Raw genomic sequence first — 17,936 nt, 5'->3', positions numbered from 1 at the left:
AAACCTAGTGACAATTTCATGTTTGTCCTGAGATTTCCCATGCCAGTTTGAGTAGGGTAGCCGGGATGGAGTCTCGAGCCCCAAATCTTCCCTGTCTTGAGGACAATGCAATGGGACACAGTCGATTAACACTCATTTGACTTAGCTTTGAGAAGTTGAAAGGGTATTTAGTGGGGGGGCTTGGAGTCTTTCAAAATCCAAGGTAAACACATTAGATGTGACACCAGTAGGGAGCACTTCCAAATGTTGCCTTGAAGCAGTTTCTCTTGCAACTTGCAAGAGAACATGATTGTCCTTGTGATGCTTCCATCACGAAAAAGCTTAGATAGATTACACTCCGTGGATTTAGCTTGCACATAAATGCAGAGGTTATATGTGTTTTAAAATGTTTTCTCTACAAAACGAGGGTAATTTGATCAAATTAAGCCAAAAAGCATGCACTGGAAACGGGATGTGCTTTTATGGAAATGAATTATTGCTGTATTCTATACAAGAATTTAACACTCACAATGGTAGGCTAATAAGTGGGTAAGGGAGGAATATTAAATACAAAGGAATTTTGTGGGTAAAGGGGAGGCATTAATGTTAAATTAGCTATGAAACTCTGAAGCTGTTTTTAATTTTTTTTCATTTCCACTTTTGTCTGTTCATTTTTATTTGTCAGGCTACACTTTTGCCAATCAAATCCAGTATAACAGGTAGTCCTTCCTTTCACACTGCTTTAATGATAAGTGACAGAGCTGGCAAAAGGCACTCAACCGCCCGCAGAATGCATTAAAAATTCAAAACTTTACTTATCAGTCTTTTATTAAAACTTTTGGTAATTGTGCAAAATTATTTCCCCACTGGGTTAGCTTTCAATATGGAGTGCAATTATATTTCTGACACAAAAATAATTACAGTTTAAAAAAAAACCTAAAAGAAAAAAGTATTTATTTTTTTAAAGCAAAATCTATCCATTTACTTCCATGAAGAGGTATTGCAATGAAAAATTAAGCAATTACTGAGCCAAGGCTCCAGTTTCTATCATTTACCTCTGAGTACTGGAAAGCTGGATGGAAAGCTAGCCTGAAGAAATTTAAAGGAATTATGGCTGATGAGTGTTAAAGATTTTTTTACCTCTTCCATTCTTATACAGGAAATGCTCTTGTGTATTGTGCTTTTCTGTCCATCATCATTAATGTGGTGGAGATGGTAAATTTGATTGTCCTTATCTAGGACTAGCAATAAGTACTGGACATGTTTGTTGGGAATGAGCTGTTTTATTTTGTGAGAGGTTTCCCCATCTGAGGATGAGATTAGGAGCCATAATACTATTTAGGTCCAGTCAGTGGTGTAGGGCACTGGAATCCACTCATAAGATCATAGATTTGGAGTTGGACAGAATTTTAGAAGTCATTGAATTTAACTCCCTCATTTTCCTAATGAGGAAATTGAAGCTTTAAAAGATTAAGTGACTTGCTCATGGTGACTCGGTAGGCTTTACATCATGGCACATAGGTTAACAAGCTTAAGTCATAAGATTTAGAAATGGGAGGGACTTTATAGAACAACTGGTCCAAACCTCATATTTTTTAAACAGATAAAGAAAATGAAGTTTATAAAGAAAAAGTAGCATGCTCATGAATATAGGGCAGGATTTGAACCTAGTTTCTCCTGATTTCAATTTAGCACTATTTTTCCATGTATCATGATGTCTGTTAACTCATTCCAAATGTCTCTAACATTTGTTATCTCAACATTTTCTGAGTGTTCATATCATTCAACTTGATGCTAATTTTTAGCAAGGAAATTCAATGGAAATATGGTAATAGTCATTAAGCACTGAGTGGGGGCAAAGGACTCTTCCAGGCCAGGTACTGGGGAAACAAAGTAGAAGTATAGCATTGTCCCTACCCTCTTGGACATCACAATCTATTGTGTGTTTCTCTCTCTCTCTCTCTCTCTCTCTCTCTCTCTCTCTCTCTCTCTCCACACACATATTTATTTGCATGTTGCCTTTCTCATTTGAATGTGCACTCTTTGGGGACAAGGACCATGTTTTTGTCTCTATTTTTGTATCTCCAGAGCTTGGCAAAGTACCTTGATGATTTTTAACACCCAACTTTTTGCTTGCTTCCATCTTCTTTTGATATCATTCATTTTATCCTTCTGGGACAACCACTTGTTGCCACACTTGCCTGATGCTACTCCTCTGTTTGTTTGTATTGTTAAATCTTGCCTATTGCCAGATCTGACATTCCACCCACCTATCCAGACTTCTTTGTAGGGAGATGAAATTTCCCCAGTTTACTTGTTCCTCCCTGTGAATCTATCTGACTTAAACTTGTAGTCCTATTTCTTGAGCCTCAATATAGGAATCATGTTGTTCCTCAAAAGGATTATATCTTTGGGGCTGGCCATTTATGATTTCTTACTAGACTCACTACATATCCAGAGAAGAAATTTTTTTCTTTTCTTTTCTTTCCTTCCTCCACCCTCAAAGAGCAACCTAGTAATAGGAAGAAGATTTTGCTTTCCCAAAGTTCCTCTTCTTGGTATCTAGAACTCTTTCTTGGTTCACAAAAGTCCTAGATTTGTATTTGGATATCAGAGGTTTAGGTCCTACAATGTCCACTTACAGCCTCCAGATATGTCTAACTGAGCAGAATCCTAAGGACCATAGTTCATTTGCTCGGCCAGACGGTTCCCTCCTTCATTCCTTCTCCAAATCTGCTGCAGTCACCAAGCTTTGGCAGTGTCACCTTGAATCCTGGGCACTTTTCAGGTTCATCTGGATCACATTAGTATCCATCTACTCCAATGGCATTGTCACAAACAACAGCTGCTTGGCCCTTCAGGCCATTCTAGGATTCTGTAAGTCTTCCAATGCCCCCTATGGAGAATTTGCTCCCTTTGCCTTTCAAGATTAGCTTCAGCTGGGTACTACAAAGGCTGTAGGGGTCTCTCTCAGCTATGAATCTTCATCTAAGGAGCTAACCACCTACAGAGTACCAGGCGATCCCTGATGATCTCCATATGATATACCCAATCAAAAAAATTGGAAAAGCACCCCTAAGCATAACAGAATACTATTCCACTTTAATAACTGAAGTGTATGTGCTGTGTGTTTTCTTTAAGTGGAAGCCCATAAGATCCTAGGATTTTAAACTATAAGTAACCTTGGGTTTCTTTTAAACTTAACATTCTTAAGGGGTTCTTAACATTTGTTATATGCAACATAGATCCTGTGGCAACAATCAGGGAAAGCTTATGGACCTCTTCTCCAAATAATGTTTTTAAATGAATAAAGTAAAATATGTGAGATTATAAAGAAGGACAATTACATTGTTATAAAATACAGCCATAAAATATTTATTATTTCAAAACATTTTTCATTTATATAATCTCTACAACTCTATGAAACAGTATAAAAGTTTTTGTTAAATGATGAAAAATTGCTTTTATATAAAGCTTTATAGTTTATAATGTGCAATCAATGAATTAGCTAGTGCAAGTATCACCATTTTTTTTTACAAATAAAGAAACTGAAGCTCAGAAATGTTCTCTATCTTGATTTTTTCAAGACAAGCTTGCCAAATGACACAGCTGGTCAGAGACATATCTTTCTTAAACTGAAGTCTCCTGCCTCCAAGTCCAATGTTCTTTCCTTTAAGCCAAGAGAACCTGTTCAATATTATAGACATCTTTAACAACTAGCATAGCTTTTGAATACTTTTCTCAGAATAATATGCTTAAATGCATAAAAGATAATAATATATAAGTTATGAAGGAGATTGATTAAATTGACATAGTAATGTATTTTTCCCTCATCATAGTTCTCAGACTCTCTGAAACCTATCCCTAGATTCCATGGGGAACCATGGATCTCTATTTTTGTTTTTAAGATGAGGAAGCTGAGAACAAAGTGATTTGTCCAAGGTCACATGACTGGCAGGAAAACCAAGATTGGAACTTCAAAACCAAGTTTTGTGACTTCAGATCAGTATACTTTCTACTACATTATAAGAACTCAGATATTCCTAGGTAGAAAGAATTGAGGGGTTGCCCTATAGTAGACCAGGGGGATCATTTGGCCCTAAGACCTGTAAGATAAAGGAAATAATATTGTGGATAGTCAGTTTACATTGATTTTTATTGAGATCCAATATTGACTTGGAGAATTGAGATATCCAGTTTTGATCAATCGACAAGCATTTAAGCACCTGCTATGTGCCAGGCACCAAAATTTGCACTGGAGATACAAAGAAAGGCAAAAAACCAGTTCCCATTTTTAAAGAGTTTATAATATAAGGGGAAGATGACATGAAAATTACTGTTCAGATAATAGACATAAGATATATTCTCTCTTCTTAATGTTGGTGCTGTTTTCTAATCAGTACTGTTATCTCTTGCCTAGTCAATGAAGCTGGTATTTAAAGGGCATTTCTCATGGTGGACATGGGGGAGGGAGAGGTTGGACTTTATTTTGTCAGATAACACATGATCTGCAGCTTTTCTATCCAATGACAGCACCTCTGACTCAAAGGGAATGAGTACAAAGTAGCATTTCTAGTTATACTTTGTGACCCTAAAAAAGACCTAATCTACTATGTATGTCATACCTTCTAAAGAGATGAAGTTATCTTAGGTTGGGATATGGGAATAACTGGGCCTTACTATTAGAATATATAAGGAAGTGTTGGGTAAAAGACTGGAGAATTTTGAAAATACTTTGTCCTTAAGCCAACATTTCCTGTAAAGGAAATTTCCCTTTGTGCTTTGGGGGCAGGAATGAAAATGTTTCTGTCAAAGACCTAACTAGAATTCTTAGCCCCTTACTCAATTAAATCAAAAAGAGATAATCATGAGCAGTGTGACTCAGGATGAACACTAATATGAGTGTTAATTAAAAAGGTCATTTGAGAAAGAAACCACATTGGCTACATGTAGCTTTGAAACCATTTGGGCCCCCAAACTCCAGTGACTTCTACTCTTACCATTAGGCAAAGGCACAAACGTTGCTGTTTGCTATTTCAACTTCTTTTTCAGGGATTGATAATTAAATCAACAGGACATTTGCTGTCTTGAAGGCCATAATAGTATACTATCTTATATCTACCCTCAGTATCCTTGTGGCTTGGGCTATCCCTAGGCTGCCAGGTGAAATCTCTCTTCTCTGGATCACTATTCCATGCTCCTCAGCCCATCAATGTTGGCTCTTATCCCTTAAATGCCTCTATCCTACTTTTCTGCACCCCTTTTGCCATTTTGCCCTCTTGAGGTCTCTATTATTAACAGATTGCCTTTTATATTAGTCCCATGTCCCTTTCTACTTCCACCATGCAAATTACTTTATATTATTTTGTGCTTACTTATATGTATACATATGATTTTCCTCTTAATATAAACTCCTTGAGGTCAGAGACTTAGTTTATCTTTATATGACCTAGCTCCTAATGAAGTATATGCAAATAGAAAAGATTTGGTACATGCTTAAAGCATTTTGTTGATTGTTGCCAATGCCGATGCACTATAGTTTTGCTAAGGATGCTGGTCAATAGGAAGAAGACACTGAGATATCATAATATCCTAATCTTCCAAGGCCTTGGCTTAGTTACAGTCTAAAGTAACTTTGGCTTCTGGACAGGGGGTATAATGACTCACATATATCATCATATTAGGCATGCTATATCACATCATTTTGATACAGATTTACTATGACCTTATGTCTAATAACTAAACTCTTGTCTTGTACAATACTATTATCATATCTGATTCTTTCATGTATTTCCTAAGCTTAAATTCCTATCTTGATGCTCTGTTCAGTATGCCAGTTTCTCTTGGATGGGTAGCTAGAAAATTACCTATAGGTTAAGACAAATTGAACAACTTGCCAGTCTACCAAACATCATTCAGGGAGAACCCTTTTTCATACTAGTTCTTCTAGTAATGTAGTCTTACTCTTGTACCCCTTGTTTCTTGGTCTGGACTTCTACCTATTGGCAGCTATCCAGTTCCCTTCAGGATCCAATTACCTGTCCAAACTTTCTCCTGTTACAATTGACATCACCTCTTACTGTCCTACTTTGGTAGGTATGTTTAATTTCTGGGTCTTAGTTATCTATGGTTTAGTTTTTTGACCTTTACCCAGTAGCCATAATCCCCATTATTTATTTTATTTTAGGATGAAAGTCAAGCTTAAAAACATACAAACAACAAACATTTATTGTTTATATTAGACTAAGTGCTGAGAACAGAGATACAAACAAACAAACAAACAAAAAGACAATTCCTGCCCTCAAGGAGAATATATTCTAATAACGAAAGATAATGCAGGAAAGGGAGCTGAAAAATGGGGAGAAATATAGAGTCAGGAGTAGAGGCAGGAGAGGAGTAAAGTAATGAGCCCATAGTTGGCCAAAGTGCTTCTTCAAAGTGGAATTCTAAGAGGAACTCACCAATTGCAGGTAAGAATGGAAGAAGTTTCCATCATGAGAAAGCTACTGAGTCAGGGAAGAAAAGCCCCCTGGAATATCTGGCATTAAGACTAGCGAAGAATGGAGTCAATTAAAGTTAAATCCTTATGAATCTAGGCACAGAATATCAAAAATAATGGGTTCTTTGTTATGTCCTCCAAATACTGATTTGGAGTTGTCTCTATCTTTTGTTGAGATTAATAGGATTTTGGAATTAGAAAGAATTTTTAATTCAGTTCAGCACACACTCAAAAAACATTTAAATGTAAAACAAAGCTAAAAACAACCCATCTATTCCATCGGAGTCACTTACATTTTGTTGGAGAAAATTTAATCTAACCAACCTTATTTTCCAAATGAGAGCATTGAGGTCTACATAGCAACTTGCCGCAAGTCACACAGATAGTAAGTAGAAGACTTGGGATGTAAGCTTAAGTCTTCCAATTCAACTCCAATTGTAGCCAATCGTAACCTCTCTTTCATGAATGTGATTCCCACATGACCACAATATTTATTTGTAACAGTGTTAATTTAGGCTTTTGTTTTTTGCTATGATGCCTTTAGGGAACTCAAAATTAAGGTTTATGAAATGTTGCAGCTGACATTCATAAGCCCCAATCTTCCAATTTTGGATTCAGTGATGGTTTTGTTTGTGGTATAATAGAAAAGAAATATATTTTAAGAATGAGATGAAAAATTAAATTTAAAGATGGGGACTGGTATTAATAGAATACAAACTCTTAGAAGGCAGAGATTGCCTTGATTTTTGCTAAATAAATGCTTATTGATTAATTATAATACTCTGTGTCCTACTCAATGCCATGCACATAAAATGTCTAATGAATATTTGTTGATTTGATTTGTCTAGTTCCATGGAAAATTGAATTTTGTGCATGGTACCATCTTAAATTTCAGTTTTTCTTTAAATAAATCTACAAAGAAGTCAATAAACATTTATTAAATGCCTATTAAGTGCCTGACATTTTACAAAGTTCTGGAGACATAATGAAAAACAAAAGATAGTTCCTGCCCTTAAAGAGTTTGCAATCTAATGTGGGATACAATATGCAAACAAATTTATACTAAGCAACCTATGTGTAAGATAAATAGAAAACAATTAACAGTGAGAAGACACTAGAATTAAAAGAATTTGGGAAAAGCTTTCTGGAAAAGAAAGCATATTAATTTGGACCTAAAAAAAAAGCAATAGGAGGAAGAGCATTCCAGGCCATTTTTTCTTATGTGTTGGTGAATCATTTCACAGTCCCAGTTTCTAGATAGATCTCTGTTTCATCTTTTTCCTTTTTTCCTTGGTTTTAGCAATATCTGATGGAGTCAGGTCATCGTTTTCTATTTCCTCGGAGATGGTGTTGAAGTGAGGAAGGAAGTGCTTCTGTGTCATTCACAAGACCCAGGTTGAAAAGTTTTGAAATTGTAGTCTCCAAAACAGGTGGAATTCAGTACAGCTGCAATCTTCTATACATCAAATTATCTAGAACAAGCTGTGTTTCTCTCGATCACACACACATATATGTGTGTGTATTCCTTAACTTATTTGGGAATAAAAAAAAGTGTAAAGAAAGAGCTGTAAATAAAGATAGAAAGGAGAGATCTCAAAATTTGATAGGTGAAACTGTGAATCATATAATGTAGATTTGGGAACAGGGAAAAGCTAATAAGGTCTCTGTTCCTGATCACAGAAAGTGATAGTCATTGCTACTTGGGCAGAGATTGTTTCTTAGGAAAATCAGAATGTAGACAGACTGATTCTGCATGGTCTAGGAGTTACATGATGATTGGGGAAAAATGGCTCCCAGTCCAGAGCCTCTAGGTAATCAATGATACTGAATGGAAAGTGCTAAATCTGCCATGTGCCCCTTTCCCCCCCACTTTTTAAAAAATCCCCTATGCAGAAATTTATTCCACTGAGCTGAGTTGACATTTGGTGAAGACATGGCTTTAATGTAGTTGACGGCTGCATTCCTGGGAGAAAAGACTTTCTGAATGCAGAACAATTGGACATTTGTGATTTTTACTTTTCTTTTTGATTTCAGGAACTGAAGCTTTGACCCTATGACTGTCCAACCCTAAGCCACAATGGTAAGTGAGCCCATCTTTTTGTAAACTTTTAAGAAAAATACACGAATATTTGTTAAAGAAAAGAAAATGCAAGATAGCCTGAGGTCTAAATCACACTTAACATTCTGCAGCTAATCTCAGTCAGTAACAATAATTTTTCACCACATATGTTCTCCTTGACCTCCTGAGGTGTTTAAAACTTTGTGGAATAATCACCACTAAAAAGAGACTGGAAGAAAGGATCCCTGGAATACCAAGGCTCTCCAGGGCTAATTCCAGCTTTGCTATTGATTCGTGAGTCAACAAACAAGAGGTCAGTCTCTTGCCTCCTTTGTGCCTATTTGTCCATCTATATAATGGAGAGGAAAGTGGCCCTTGGCTCCAAGGTATGGTTCAAGTAGTACTTTAAGGGTCTGAATGGAAAGATAGCAACATTAGGCTTGTTCTATTTTTGTTGAAAGCAAGAACAAGAGGCAGATTTGGTTTGATTGAAAACATCTCTGGAGGAGATGTCTTTTCCAAACTGAAGGATGATTGGCAGTGACCCAAGATGGTGGGGATGTCATACACCCCTTGGCATTTCACAACATTCTATCTATCACTTTATTCACCAGGGGGCAGTGGTAGATCTCACCTTAAAATAAGGAGTATCTGACACATTTAGTATTGGGAGATAGGAGGTGAAGCTGGAGAGGTTTAGAGAGCAACTTTCCTACTGTTTGGGTTTCCACATCATAAATGAAATATTGCACAAGTAAAGTTGACACCTTGTGACTGTTAATAAAGGTTTCTAGCTATGTGTGAATCAGTGTAGGGAAGATGGTGATGAGATGCAAACAGTAGGGGAAAAAACCTCTTTTTCTTCCTCTCCATTTCCAGTTTTTAGATAAGCAGATTAAACACCTGTGAGAAGTGGGTGCTTCAGGGACACCCACGTTTGCAAACTGTTCATGGGTATCTTGGAGACAGCACTACTCTACTTGTACAGTGATTAGTTGCCTCTTCAACACTGGCAAAGCCTGTAGTGATGAGCTCTGACTTCATCTGCAGGTGTTGTCATGGCAAGGGACCCTTGGAATACATTCAGGCAAGTCTGAAAGGCAAAAGTGAAAAGGAGAATGAAGAGGGAATGGGATAGGGGTTTGATTCAAGGGGTAGTTTGAATGACTCAATCAGTTTCCCTCACAAAAACTAAGGCCTGGCCCCAGTACCGGCCAACAAAGTGATTTGAATATGACAAGACTTAGCATGAAAAGCCTATTCAAATGATTTTGTTCTTAAAAGACCTGCTTGGGTTATTAACTGAAACTATAAGAATTTGTTTCAACAAACAAACTCCAAAGTCTCAACATTTCTTTTCAAGCATAAATCAATGCTCCTATAATTCTATGAAGCTTCTATATACTAAGATGGTACCAGGCATTAGAAAGACCCCAGGGACTCCAGAAAGGGGAGCTATCTAGTCAACTACGAAGCTAGTTACTAGCAGAATCAGCACTAGAATATAAATTTCTTTTTTTTTTTATTGGATTCATATATATCCAGATTTTTTACTGAAGATATAACCTTTATAAAGTGAAGTGGTATACAATACACAGATATAAATTTATTTACACATTATCCAGTTAACTTTTCCACTCTGCCAGATGAATAGTCAAAATCCATTCTTCACCAACCTGTACTTTTCTCATATTGGAAACTTCTGAGAACATCTGAACTCCATTTCTTCTACCTCATTTTGTGAATTTCTCTCTAGATTTTCACATGTAATTTGAACTTTGTATTTCTTTCTTTATTCACTCATTTTCTTTTCTATTTCAGTTTTTTCATTTAGTTTCTTTAATTGTTTCTTCTAAATCAGGGTAACTGCTACTTAAAGGGTTCTTCAAGTGATTACCCATGACCCTGATATGTTACTGCACTGATTGACTAACTCTTTGTTGTCAGTGCTAAATTTGGGTAAGTAATATGGAAATATGTGAAAGTCAGAAATAATGCAACACAAATTTCAATGTCCTCACCCAATCATCTTGTTCAAAGGTCATGGATTTTAGTTTGGAATTCTTTACATATTTATTTTTTAAACAAGTACTACTCTTATCCTTTAGTAATTAAACTATATAGTGGGATTGCCCCAAATAGGAAAACATGAGGGATTTCAGTGATTATAAATACTTTTGACTTAATTATTAATCCCCACACAAGAAACATATGTACTTTTGAGGGCAAAGTTGGGTATTTCCAGACATTCCTGGCTTTGAAAGTAGTGTTATCAACATTATGGCATTGAACAAGCTTAATTTTGGGAGTAGAAAAGGCAGATGTAGAGATTCTCACAGACTCTGATTAATTAGTAAGGAAAAGAAAAGTGCAGGTTTATAGGGTGAATGAAATATCCTGAAGAGTAGATCGTTTTGATGAAAGTGGCCTGTTCAAGCCCACGCAAGAACTATTAGAAAAGGGAGGCCTCAATGACCCATACAGTTGCATGAAAAGAACAGCTTAAAGCAAAGCTGTAAGCTGCCTTTTCTTTTGCCCTTCGTTGGCAAGATGACTCTTATATTGACAGTCAACAAAGAGTGTCCTTCTAAATTAATTTTGTTAGTCAACATGTATGAAAATTAGGAAGTTGCTTTTAAATGAGAAAAACCCTGAATACACTTGAATAAAAAGAAGAATATGGCATGGATATTGTAGATATATCTTATTTCCACATATGCTTTGTACATTTTTGACTTCCTCATTCATATTTATTTCCTATACAGTTCAAATGACTGTTTCATTGCTGTGTATTAGTTTGGGAGGGCTTAGTAATGCTCAGAATTAGCCAATGTTAAGTAGGCTCCTGCTGCTCAATTAGGGAAAGCCACCCCTTATCCATTTTTCAAAAGGAAAATTGGAAGTTGGAAGAGAAAATCTTCCCAGAACTAGAAACCTTTCAAAACTTGTGGAAAGAAACCCCTGAGATCTGTGGAGGGGAAAAACAAAAACAAAAAATACTTTAAAATGGAAACAAAGGAGGGAAATTAGTCAGGAAAGACAACAGAAAAAGGAGTCTTGCCTTCACAAATCTATAGAGTCGACATTTTAGTTTCTTTGGGTGCCTTTTTAAAAAAGCTTATGACTTGAGCACATTTGTACAAATTAAGCCATGATAGCTCACAGAATTTAGAGCTGCAAGGGACCTCAGAAATCATGTAGTCTAAATCCTTTCATTTCACAGATGAGGGAACCAAAACCCAGAGAGGTGCAATTATTTGTCCAAGGTCACAGAAGGTCACTCTGAATCAGGATTTTAGCCTGCTTTTTTGACTCCATCAACACAGCTTGAAAGCATGAATTCCCCAAACTTTTTCCCCAGCTACAATGTCCACCTGGAAGAGGTTATGCCCAGCAATCCTGGATGTTCTGATCAAATTTTGAAATGGTTGTACTATATAACCCCCTGTCAACACGCCAACACATTATGCAGAGCAGAGGCCCAGACCTGATTTACTACCCACTGAACAGCTTCTTTATCCTACTCTATCTTATGGAAAGTCCCCGAAGTTCTTTGATGGGACAAGACAAATTAATGCCAAAGTTGAATGAGTTACAGCCGCTACCACCTAATTAAAATGATTTTGTGCCAGTTGCTTTTGTTGGGCAGGATCCACACGTAATATAATTTTAATCCTGTTTATATACACTCTTGGGACAGATTTGAGATCAGCGTTGCCATTTAAGTGAGGTTAATCAAGCATACCGTATGCAGCTTTTGTTTTTCCATTGTATGTGAAAGGTGACTACCCGCCTATGGGATGCCCGGCTGGCCGCTTATTCTGCTAACAAGAAAGTAGTGGTTTTCTGAGTGTCTGATCATTAACCTAGCCTCAGCCCCAGTGACTCTGCCTAGTCCTTGGAATGGTGCAGCTGTTGTTAGCCACAGAGGAGAACTCTAGTTATGAACCTGGTCTCTTTGGCTGTGGATGCATGCCTCTACAAGAGGGGAGGGGATGGAGGAGAAAGGGGGGAAAATAAATACACCGCCCTTACAAAACAAACACCATTTTTTTGTATGCCTGGCACTGTTTATGTATATAAAAAGGACATTATAGGGGAGTGAAAAAGACCCTCATAAAAATCCTTCTTGAAAACTATTGTTGCTGACAGCCATGACCTCTGTGAGTCTGCATGTTTACCCATAATTCATAATTAACAAAGACATTAGAACTGCCACTGGAGAATTCTGGGCTTTATTTCTTTCTAACTGGGCAGTACTAATGCTGGAAGTGCTCCCAAATCAGTGATTTAACATTTCAGGAAATCTTGGAGAGGCAGCAGAAGCCTCCTTATATAGTTCATACTCTGGGACTTTGGTTATACAGATATGGTGGAGATAATTATTCAGCTCTTGTTATTGCCATAGTTCCGCACCTGATCCCTAAGCCATTAGAGCACTCTGTAGGTTATTACAACTATCAAACATCAAGGTCTCTTTTCTAGTCTCTTGACTATGTGGTTATCATTTTACTTCTTTTAAATCCTCCATCTGCATAGAAAGTCTCTGTTCAAAAAAGCAGAGTTCTGTTTGCACATTCCTCCCCCCTCCATTTTTATTACTCCCCAAATGGAACCCTTTTCTTACCAACCCATTAGCATAAAAATATAAACCTCATGTTTCTCCACTTGCATTGTTTTTATACTTTCCCTCTTGTTCGATTTCCTCCTTGAGACCCTGCGCACCTCCACTTTAATTTGGGCAGCAAATGAGTAAGTGGAAGAAGATTCTCTCAAGCTCAGGGAAAAACCGTGATAATATCATTTCAAATGATGGGAGTCGGCAGTGCTCATGCTTAACCTTCCACTTAGTTGATGGGCTTCTTTGCTTTACATACATTCTTACCGATTTCTGCGGAGCCTTGGACTAGATAAAAAAAAAAAAAAAATCAGCAAATCAGAGGAGAATAGAATGGCAGCTTGCAAAAGGAGCTTTGTGTGGGAATGTATTTAAAGATTCATTACTTTCTAACCTCTGCACTGGGGCGTGTGCCCTTTCTTAGAATTTAACGTGGAGAAGCCTGTTTGATGAAGTATATTTTCATTTTTGGTCACAATATAGCCCTGTAATCAGTTTGCTTCTAATACTTTCCTAGACAAACTGTAAGATGATCAAAACGAGACAGCTCTGAATATTCTGGGCACTGTGTCAGCTATCTGGGGGCAGGCAGTCACTTATTATGATATATAAAGATAATACTATAAATTAAGAGTCTGCAGCAGCCCTCTGCGGATTGCATCTTAAGTGAAAGCAAGTAGCTATTTCTGCATGTATTAGACAGCCTGACTCTCCTCAAAAAAATTGGCGTTTTTTGCATGATCTTAACCAAATACCTGTAAAAGGCATTCCATCCCTGCTGGCCTAATTGATGAAAGAGCTAATCCATCAGGGCTGAGGGGCAGTCACAAACAGTATGGTAGGAGCAAGAAACATATGGCTTTCTTACTTAATATTGCTGCATTGTTGTCCCATACCATATTACCCTAAATGGGAATTAGCTCTATTGCTAAATTAGGAGGATCAGAAATAAATGAAAATAAGAGTATTTTTGATGCTATTTCATAAAAAACAAACTGCTTTAAAAAATAAAAACAAAACAACAAAAAACAAACAAATATAAAGCCAAACCCCTAACATATAATCCAGTGTCTCCATACTTTGTAGACAATATTGCACTTCAAATAATTTAGAGTACAGATGGGTACTCCAGGTAGGTAGTGAGTCTACCATTTATTTATAAGCGAGATGAAATGCTCTGCTTTAACTGGTATTTGGCTTTTTTGGGCTGATTTGTGGGAATTTATAGCAACAATAACAAAAATGACAGCAAGCTTATTTTAGAATCCTTCCCTGGCAACTCAATGAGGTGTGTAAAATATTTTTTGAAAAAAAATCTTTTCAGTTTAATTTACCATCAGTGATGTAGATTCCTGATTCTTAAAGCTTTTTGCTTACATGTGAGGTGAAAGTTACAGGTTTGAACTTGATGTATGCCAATTGGCACAAGTTCCTGTAAATTGAAGGATCATAAAGGGATGCTCCTGATCTGTAGTACGAGTTTCAGTTTGTTACCTCATGGTCAAGGATGACAATGAAAGGGATTTAATCTGGGAACTCTGTATCATTGTTAAATAATCAGGATATTTTTAAATGACAGAGAGTAGCCATGCTGATTTTCCTCTTATTCTCCTACTTCTAAAAAGCATTATGAAATCCTCTCTATACACAGATTAGAGATTCATAGGTTTTGTTTTATTTATTTATTTTTTTGTGTGTGGGGATAAGAGGCTTCCACACTTGTGATTTCATCCTGCATTGAACTCCTAGTATGAAAACTCCTTCCTCTAATGCAGATGAGCCACTCTAACATGGTGTTAAGAGAGTTGCTTAGGAACGCTGAGAAGTTGAGTGACTCACCCTGTAAAAGCCTAAAACCAAAGCTTTTCTGACTCCAAACTTGGCCCTCTACCCACTATATCATGCTGTTTCTCAGAATCACAGAATTTTAGAGTTGGAAGGAATCTTAAAAATCATCTGGTTCAGTGTTTACCAAAACTAATTTGGCTATGGAATATGTTTGGGATTGAAATATATTGACAGAACTGATCCATTGTCCAGGAGATATGGAATATTGTCAACATAAAGGAGAAAATTTGGAGACAAGAAGAAGAAGAAAGTAAACTTATTCTCATAATGAAAAAAATCACCCTTAAGAGTTATTTTTGTTACATAAATAATTCCATTGTAAGATTTCAAAGGGAAAACATGATGTGCCTTAGCATTTTCTGATAGAATTCTTATTTTCATTGGACAGAATACTAGAATTATGAAACAAATGGTTTCAGAAATGATCTAGTTTAAACCTCTAACTGACTGGGTTAGGAAACTAGGACACAGAGCTAGTGACTTCTGGGATATCTAGTTCAAAATTCTTAACCTGGGGGTGCATCAACTTTTAAAAATACTTTCTTAACTCTATTTCCATGTAGTTGGTTGAATTTGTTATCCTATCAATTATATCCATTTAATAATATTGCTTTGAGAAGAGGTCCTTAGTCATCATGAGAATTTCAAATATAAAGGTGTTGTGGACCCCTGATTCTAGTTAGTGACATGCCTTCTGACTCCCCAGTTAAGGACTTCTTCTGCTATAACATGTTATTACTCCTTCCATTTACTCATCTATTACAAGTAAGTCTTGAAGTAGGGATGGGTTTCTTTTAACCACTTACACTTTCAGTGGTGACCAATAGCATACATTTTCAGAATGGTTGACTGAAAATAGGGTGAGTTTTTCTCTGCACGGCTGCTAGTTGACCTCTAAAGAAATCCGATTTATGACCTTTTTCTCATTAGCACCATTCTTTGATCAATGAAGTTAACCAGACTAGACACAATCATTATAAGCAAGGTATAAAACAAATCCGCCATGTTGTTCCTAAGGGATTAATTAGAAAGCTGCAGTCCCTCTGTGGAGAACCTAAAAAAGTCTGCTTCTTGCTATATGTTACTCTACTGTACTTCATCCTAGGTTCATTTAAGGCACCAGGGCTACTTGATTATGTACCACATCATTAGTGGCAGAGGAATAGAGAACTTTATTCAAAAACTGAAACTTCCATTTTCAGTATATATACAGGAAATACATCATACCAATAAAAAGTAAGGAAATTGAGGAACATTTTTTCTTGTCTCATGGAGGAAAAATAGGAAACAGAATGAAAGAAAATTTAACTACTTTGCAATCTCTTATTAAAGTCAATACAGACCAAATGAAAAAATTAACAGGTTCTAGTACAGACTTATGTTTGAATGAGGGTAATACAAGTGTTGAATGGTAGTGTTCTGAACATGGGAAGAGCCAAAATTCTTTGATTAGAATATAGCATTATGGGATGTTGAGCATAGGAAATAGGAACTGAAGAAAGATATATACAAACATGTGTATATACATATATATGCATATTTACATATACACATATATGTATGTATAACTATATGCATATACATACATATATGTATGTATCTATATATAAGTATAGGCTTATACAAGCATATGCATATACATAAATATATGTATATATACATATATATAAACATAAATTCATCTATCTATTTAGCTATTCACATATATAATACTCTTCACCAAAGTCTTAGGGCAATGCCTACATATATCCTGGAAATTTGGCTGGATTTTTGAAAGCTGGGCCTGTAGAGTAAAATTCTTGGCTGTTCTACTAATATGGAAGTGCTTCAAATACAGGACTACTGCTGGATTAGTCACCACTCAATGAGGACCAGCCTGGGTGAGTTCAGAGAGACCCATTTTCACAGAATGATGTCAAAACAAAACAATTCTTGATGACCATTTGTAAAGTTAGAGAGGAGTTGCAATCTGCAAAGATGGAGATATTAAGGAATCAAAAAAATATTTGTGTGTATACACAATGTGTATGAGTATGTATATATAATGTATATGTACATATATTGTTTATGTATATATGTGTGTCTATGTGCATATATATATGTGTGTGTGGATATATATATATATATATATATATATATATATATATATATATATATATATATATATATATATATATATATATATATATATATATATATATATGTATATATTAGAATGTACATATCTTGAGGACAAGGGCTATTTCATTTTTGTTTTTGTAGACCCAGGACACAGTGCACAATGACTGTCACATAATGAGCATTTAAAATTGCTTTTTCTATTGCAATACATTGAGTATATATATATATATATATATATATATATATATATATATGTGTGTGTGTGTGTGTGTGTGTGTGTGTGTGTGTGTGTATATATATATATATATACACACACATATACATATAATGCTTTTAAATGTATGATTGCCTCTTTAACATTTTTTTAAAAATGCTACTTGAAGAATGAATTCTTAGCAGGACCTTTTGTAGTCATCAGGGAGTTAAAGTGCTATAGAGAAGCTTCCATATGTACTTTGTTATCCAAGAGCCAGATAGAGAGATGTCGTTCTAGTGATATATTACATAAATCATGGTGCCAGCCAGAAAAACAACAGATGACCAATTTGTACAAAGCATTTTTTTTCCTTATGTTACATTTATTTAAAATACATTAAATCATTGTGCTAAAAATGAGGCAGCTGGCAGGCCAGGCAACCTTCTAAGATTCATGTTTTCTGGAGTCAGGCCATTCATTTGGAAAGGTGGATCTGTTGGGTGAGTATGTATGCTTAGCCACATGCCAAGCCCTAGGGAGCACAGGTAGTCCAGAATTTATTCTGTTAATTTTTGCTTTTATTAAAACTGTCTTGACAACTAGAGGTCAGAATGAA

At 36.1% G+C, this 17,936-nt stretch overlaps 1 long non-coding RNA gene across 1 annotated transcript in view; it reads left to right on the top strand.

The window, feature by feature from the left end:
* Window positions 1-17,936, top strand: part of LOC141554730 (uncharacterized) — a 305,869-nt gene that overhangs the window by 401 nt on the left and 287,532 nt on the right. Inside the window, exon 2 of the long non-coding RNA XR_012485928.1 lies at window positions 8,513-8,558. This is a non-coding gene — a long non-coding RNA (uncharacterized LOC141554730). The remainder of the gene's footprint in view (window positions 1-8,512; window positions 8,559-17,936) is intronic.

The sequence above is a fragment of the Sminthopsis crassicaudata genome, chromosome 2, assembly GCF_048593235.1.
Source record: "Sminthopsis crassicaudata isolate SCR6 chromosome 2, ASM4859323v1, whole genome shotgun sequence".
NCBI classification, from domain to species: domain Eukaryota; kingdom Metazoa; phylum Chordata; class Mammalia; order Dasyuromorphia; family Dasyuridae; genus Sminthopsis; species Sminthopsis crassicaudata.
Note: the sequence above shows the minus strand (reverse complement) of the source record. Positions and strands in the feature narration are given on the sequence as shown.